At 49.0% G+C, this 7300-nt stretch overlaps 1 non-coding gene across 1 annotated transcript; it reads right to left on the bottom strand.

The window, feature by feature from the left end:
- Positions 1–7121: 7121 nt before the first annotated feature.
- TRNAS-CGA (transfer RNA serine (anticodon CGA)) lies at positions 7122–7203 on the bottom strand. Its single transcript has one exon. It is a non-coding gene; the product is annotated as a tRNA-Ser (tRNA).
- Positions 7204–7300: the final 97 nt, after the last annotated feature.

Below are 7300 nucleotides of genomic sequence, written 5' to 3' on the forward strand. Positions count from 1 at the left end.
ACAGGTACCTTTTAAAGTGTTTTGTTGGGGCTGGAGCAATAGCACAGGGGGTAGGGCGTCTGTCTGCCTTGCATGCGGCCGACCCTGGTTCGATTCCCAACATCCCATATGGTCCCCTGAGCACCGCCAGGGATAACTCCTGAGTGCAGAGCCAGGAGTAACCCCTGTGCATGGCCAGGTGTGACTCAAAAAGCAAAAAAAAAAAAGTTTTGTTTTGGGGCTGGAGAGATAACACAGCGGGTAGGTGTTTGCCTTACACGCGGCCGACCCGGGTTCAATTCCCAGCATCCCATATGGTCCCCTGAGCACAGCCAGGAGTAACCCCTTGCATCGCCAGGTGTGACCCCCCCCCCCCAAAAAAAAAGGAATAAAGTGTTCTGTTTTTGTTTTGGGGCTACACCTGGTAATGCTCAGGGTTTACTCCTGGCTCTGTACTCAAGAATCATTTCTGGCTGGGCTTGGGGGAACCAATGAATGCAGAGACTAAAGGAGAGCAAAAAGTATGGGGTGCTGGGGGTTCCATCTGGGCTCTGCATGCAAGACAAGCCCCCTACCCACTGTGCTCCGTTTCAGCCCTGACCTTAGAACTTCAGGGCCTGTGGAAAGCTAAGCGGCAGAGCAGATGCTTTGCCTACATGAGGCCTGAACTCGATCCCTGGCACCACATGGTCAAGCAGTGACCCCTGAGCACTGCTGATATGCCCCCCCCCCAAATAAAAGACAAGATTAGCATATAATACGTGATGTGGTAAGCTTTAAGCACTGTTAGGAGAGAGAAAAACACGCCAAATTTTTCCCCTTTTTGGGGAGGTGGTGGTGGTGGTTGGGTGGACCTGGATTATTACCAGCAATGTTTGGAGGTGGGTTGTGATCATTCTTGGGGTACCACATGGTGCTGGGAATCAAACTCATGCCTCCTATATGAAAAGGATGGACTCCAACCTTGGTCTATCTCCTAGGCCATGAGTGATTTTGTTTCATTTAATTTTTCCTTGAGAAGGGTGTTTTAGATGTAGGCAACCAGGGTTCAAGCCTTAGCACTGCATATGGTCCCCTGAGCCAGCCAGGAGTGATCCCTGAGCACAGAACCAGGAATAAACCCTGAGTATAGCCCAGTATGGCCACAAAACCACAAAAGAGCAGGAGCCCAATACTGCACAATCTATTTTTTTTCCCCCGCCTTTTTTTGGGGGGTGGGGGTGGGAGAATCACACCAGGGGTGCACAGGGTTACTCCTGGCTCTGCACTTAGGAGATGACTCCTTATGGTGCCTGGGGCACCATATGGGATGCCACCATACTGAACCCAAGTTGGGCTCATACAATGCAAGTGCCCCACCCAATCGCTCTCTTTAACTTCCAAATCTATTATTTTTTTTTTCAAGAGCTGGAGTGCTAAATCACAATGCTCATGGATTACCCCTGGCTATGTGCTCAGGAATCACTCCTGGTGGTACTCGGGAAATCATAAGGGTGCAGGCATCAAGCCCAGGTAGGCAGCATGCATGGCAAGCACCTTACAGGTAGCTCATACCAGGAAGTGCTCACAGGTTCTACAGGTTCTAGATCACTCCTGGATCTAGAACCTTATGCAGTAGCACAGATTAAACCCAGGTCAGCCGTGCACCAGGCAACTGCCCTACGTGCTGTAATATTTCTCCTGCCCCTCAGTTTTTTGTAACGTGTGGATCCAGAATTTCGGGTTCCCCAATTTGCAAGCTCTCAATAGGTGGAAGTGAAGGATAAGTTGAAGAAACTAGTGAAAGCTAGAGCTCATAATTTGTTGAGTAGATAATGAAAGATCAAACATAATTGGGGGCTAATTCTTGCCTTTTAATAGCAGGGAATTTTCAAGATTTTAAAAACGGGTAGAGGGGCTGGAGCAATAGCACAATTTGCCCTGCACACAGCCAACCTAGGTTCGAATCCCAGCATCCTATACGGTCCCCTGAGCACCGCCAGGAGTAATTCCTGAGTGCATGAACCAGGAGTAACTCCTGTGCATCGCCGGGTGTGACCCCCCCCCCCCCAAAAAAAAAGCAAAAAAAATTAAAACGGGTAGAAAGGAGTTCAGTGGGTAGGGCGCTTGCCCTGCACCCTGCTGCGGATCAATGTTCCTCCCTCAGCATTCCATATGGTCCCCGTTCCTTCCCCCACCCCCTCCCCAAGCACTGCTAGGAGTAATTCCTGTGTGCAGAGCCAGGAGTAACCACAGAGCAAATGCCGGTGAGGCTTAAAAACAAACCAAAAAAAGCAACTGAGAAACACTTCTTTCAAGCAGTCTGCAGATCAGTAATATACATTTGAACAAATAATGGGAAATAGTTTGTTGCAAATAGATACAACAAACTATTTGCAAATAGTTTGTTGCAAATAAGTATCTTAAGTCCAAGGGAATAAAGGGCAAGGGGTGAACTCAGTCCCAGGGAGAGGGCGGAAAGTCTTCCATGAACCATTGGAAATGAGATCTGAGTAAGATGTGGTACTGGCAGTGGAAAAGGTGAATAGTTATCCCAACAACGACACACTTACCATCTCCATATTCTGGGAAAACAAAAGGCAAAATTCACATAGGTGATGATCAGAAGCAGGACTTGAATCCTGAAAGTCATTTCAGATCCTGAATCTCCTAACTACCGCGCAGATTAAGGGGTGTATAAAGATGAATCATACATTATTTCTTGAATTTACCTGAATAGTTTGGGAAGGATGATGAAGAGGTTTAGGAGAGCGTCCACAGAGCAGTGTTTCGTCAGCAATAGGAAACATGGGTCCGTAGCCTGAATCAGGGCGAGAGATGAAGATTTATAATTTAGTGTTGATCAAAAAATCCTAGGAATGAATGCAGACAGTAAAGGAGAGCAAAAAGTCTGAGAACGAAACCTTGGGAAATTCCAGAAGTAATCTGGAAAATATGGTGTGGTTAAGTTGGCTGATGTGCTTTGGACCACATCCTGGCCACGCTCCTGGGCCACTCCCAGCTCAGTGCTTGGGGTCACTTCCAGGAGTGCTTGGGGCACCATGCAGTGCTAGGGACCAAGCCAGGATCCACTACAGGCGAAGCCTATCCAGCCCTGTGAGCTATCTCCCTGGTCCTAATGCTTCTATTAATTACACATGGGGCCGCAGAGATAGTGTCGCAGGGAAGGTGCTCGCCTTGCACCCAGTTGATCTGCATTCAATCTCTGGTACCATGCGGCTCCCTGAACCTCCAGAAGTCACCTCTGAGCACAGAGCCCAGGAGTAAGTCTTGAGCACCACAGGGTGGTGGACTAAAATAATATTAAGCAACATGCCACAGAAAAGATTGGGTGGAATTAGCTTGCTATGAGGTGAAGAGACAGATGGAATTTCATGAGGGGAAGGCAGGAAGCATTAGGCCACCGCATGGAGACACCCAGCCCATTGGAGGTATTGGGATTGGAGGTTTCTCTTTTCCTTAGCACTGGAGCACTGTCCTCCCGTTGTTCATCATTTGCTCGAGCAGGCCCAGTAACGTCTCCATTGTGAGACTTGTTACTGTGTTTGGCATATCGAATACATCACAGGTAGCTTGTCAGGCTTTTGACGTGAGGGTGAAATATTCTCGGTAGCTTGCCGGGCTCTCTGAGAGAGGCGGAGGAATCGAACCAGCTCGGCCAGGCCGGAAGCTTGCAAGGCAAATGCCCTACCACTGTGCTATCGCTCCAGCCCTTAATTAGAAAGAATTTAGGGTACTGGTCGAGGCTGGGTGTACAGACAATAGGAACGTGTGTTTGGTCGTGTGTTTGGTCAGATAGGGAGCTGAAGTTCTAGGCTAGGGCAATAATCTAAAGGTAGTGTTTTAAGTTTAAAGCAGGAGACTGCATCTTAAGTGATAGAGGTCAACTGGAGATAAAACAAGCACCATGCTTTGAAACCACAGTCCCTGAAACTGGCTTGGAAGAAGAATGACTCCAACAGACTACAGACGGGAGAGGATAGAATTTTTAGGAGATGCCGTGTTCCAAGAGCAAGAGGATACAGAGTCTAAAGCCCAGTAAGACAGCACTGGTTTGGGGCCCAGGGGAGGTTTGAACACATGCTTTGCATGCGGAAGTCCGCCCTGGATACAGTATGTCCTCCAACCTACCCAAAATCGCTGGTTTCAAACATGGCAAAGGTTTCAATGACAGAGTATTAATGTATATGGAACTGGAAGCAGAGGATATACGTTTTGTATTCAAAAAAATGAAAAGGGAGAAAACAGGGCCAGAGAGATGGTTACCAAGCATCTTGTTACCATCTTGTTTTGCAAGATGGTAACACAAGCTTGTTTTGCATGCAAAAGGCCCAGGGCTCCATCCCAAACACTACAGGTCCCTTGAGTACTGGCAGGTGCGGCTCCCAAAACACACGCCCTCAAAAAAGGAGGAAGAAAGCTTGGCAATACCTTGTCTCAAAGAAAAATGTAGCTTTCTGAATTCATGATTTAATGGAGAATTCGAAGGGGTTATGGAGGATATTTGTCAACTTTTTTTGTTTGGTAAGCAGTGCTGGGGATGGAACCCAGGACTTCACAAAGACAAACCACTTTACTGCATTCCCAGTCCCTTAAAACACCCTGAAAAACGAAAACCCTTTGCAAGATTGCAAGACTCTGGCAAGCGTAACTTTTGGGAAGAAATCAAAGCTACATCCTGAATCAGAAACTCAATAGGGGGGTGGAAATGTTCAGAATGGTGACAGATACCGCGCGGCTCAGACGGAAGGAGCTGGGGAGCTTCAGGTGAGATATGGGGAGATAGTAAAAATTTTTTTAAAATGTCCGTTGGGCACGAAATTTCGATGTCTGAAGCATTTGGGAAGGCAAGATTTGATTCCTCCCCTCCCCCACCCCGCAGCCCAGATCCTCCATTTTGTAAACCTCGGACCTACCGGCCCCGCACGGCAGTTCTCGGGCGCCCTCTGCTGGGCATTTTCCTGCCTAGGCGCTCCCTCTACTTAAACTTCAGGAACTGGCCCACATCAGAGTAGAACCTACTAGATAAGATTCTATTGGTACATAGTATCCTCATCCGTGTGCAAAGCCCAGGAGATCACTGTATCACTGTCATCCCGTTGTTCATCGAGTTACTTGAGGGGGCGCCAGTAACATCTCCATTTGTCCCAGCTCTGAGATTTTAGCAGCCTCTCTTACTCGTCTTTCCCACCGCTGACCTATTGGAGGCTCTTTCAGGGTTGGGGGAATGAGACCTGTTATTGTTATTGTTTTTGCATATCGAATACGCCACGGGGAGCTTGCCAGGCTCTGCCGTGCAGGTGGGATACTCGGTAGCTTGCCGGGGCTCTCCAAGAGGCAAGAGGTATATATATACATATATATATAATGGAAAATGGGTAGGGAGTGTCTTATGATGTGTGTTTTCCCGACTGCGTGGTCCAGGAATATGTTCCTCATATGTGAGGCTTGGCCGAGCGTGTGGAAAGCAGCCTGGAGCATGGGAGCAACTGGGTATCTGAGGTCAGCTGCCTTTGGAGTTGGGTCCCTTGGGGCAGGGAGGGGTCTCACCCGCCCCCTTCTGGGGTACCCTGAGGTGAAAGCAGCCTGGCTCGGAATCCACGCAACTACTATATAAAAAGCAATCCATTCAGATTTTTTTGGGTATGTGTGTGTCCTAAAGTGTTTATAGCCTATGGGAGAAGAAAGACTACCTAATAGGATTAGGGTGTAAGAATGCGGTTAAGAGGAAAATGCCCTCGAGAATGGACATTTAAGTGAGGAGCTAGGAGATGGTGCTTGAGTCAGGGTATAGCATGAACAGATCCTAAAAGAGTGGTAGAAAAATAAAATTTAAGAATTAAAATTAAAAATAAATTGTGGTGGAGGGCGGTGAGGGCTGGCATGAAACAAAGCTGCCCCTGTTTTGGGAGTATTAAATCAGTGACTGGTGGTGGTGTCAGTGCTCCCTCCCCCTCCCCTACAAAGGATGGGGGCTCTCGCTTGGGACCTGTAACAACCTCAAAGAATGCGGATGGATAGAAGACCTGCTCAGGAGGTAGAGGAAACAGATTTTAATTGTTGCTGAGCTTCAGAAGAGACGCTCGGTGCAATTCTAGATGGCAATGACAGGCCCCCGTTAGTACTCAAGTGCACCAAAGAGGTACGGGACATGAACATGAACAAGGAGAGTGATGCTTGTGGGGGCAGTGAGGAGAAGCCACTGTACGGAATGTATAGAAAGTTCTATGAATTCTTGCCCTTGTCCTCCATGGCCTTAGAGAATAAATTGCAAAAAGAACCACCTCAGGGGCTGGAGTGATAGAACAGTGGATAGGGCGCTTGCCTTGCATGTGGCCTGACCCGGGTTCGAGTCCCATCATCCCATATGGTCCCCCAGCACCGCCAGGAGTAATTCCTGAGTAACCCCTGTGCATCGCTGGGTGTGACCCCAAAAAGAAAAAAAAAAAGAACCACCTCAGACAAATTTCCTAGATACTTCCTGGGCCACGTGCGAGGCAAGAGCTCTACCCACTGTGCTAGCTCCCTGACCCCAGAAATGGAATTGCAGAGGTGAGTACAGGAGGGTTAGAGATGAAGAGAAGTTTGTTGAAACACCAAGAATTTAGAATATCACTTTGTGAAAGGTGATAGTTATGTTCCCACGCTGTAGCTGCAGCAAGATCCTGCGTGCTGCTGTTGGGGGGGGGGAGGGGGGTGCACTGCCCTCCGGAAATCCAAGGGAAAGAGCTGTTTCTTGGGTTTTCATACTAATCAGACCTCCAGGGCTTGTGCTTATGAGATTCAGAGGCAGCCCCAGGTCTGGGATACTCCACAGCAGGCACTGACATTCCCGAGCAAGAGTTAACACTTCAGCCAAATCCTTCGGCTTCTCTTCTCCAAAGAATGAAACAACGTCGCCCGAAGAAAGCGCGGCCAGCAAACCAGCAGTTAGAGGATTTTGCAACCGGCTCCTTATCTCTGCAGCCGGGTACGGCTTGCATAATGAAACTTCCCGCGCTCGCTCATGCCCCCAAATTCAGGAGCCAAGATCTTTTTGGCTTCCACCTGCGAGATCCAAAAGGGGCCTCAGAAAAGGCACGTATACGTATCCGGGAGGCAGAAGGGGAAAAAAAAGGGCGAGCGTTTAAAAAAAGAGCGGCCGTCACGAACAGGATTCGAACCTGTGCGGGGAAACCCCATTGGATTTCGAGTCCAACGCCTTAACCACTCGGCCACCGTGACTCCCAAAACCGCGTTCCGCCCGGCGCTTACAGAAGGGGTCGGCGCCGCGGCCGGGGCGGCAGCGTGCCCAGGCCCCGACCCCGCGCGCGCCCGTGGG

This window comes from Sorex fumeus, unplaced genomic scaffold (assembly GCF_029834395.1).
Source record: "Sorex fumeus unplaced genomic scaffold, SorFum_2.1 ptg000042l, whole genome shotgun sequence".
NCBI lineage: Eukaryota > Metazoa > Chordata > Mammalia > Eulipotyphla > Soricidae > Sorex > Sorex fumeus.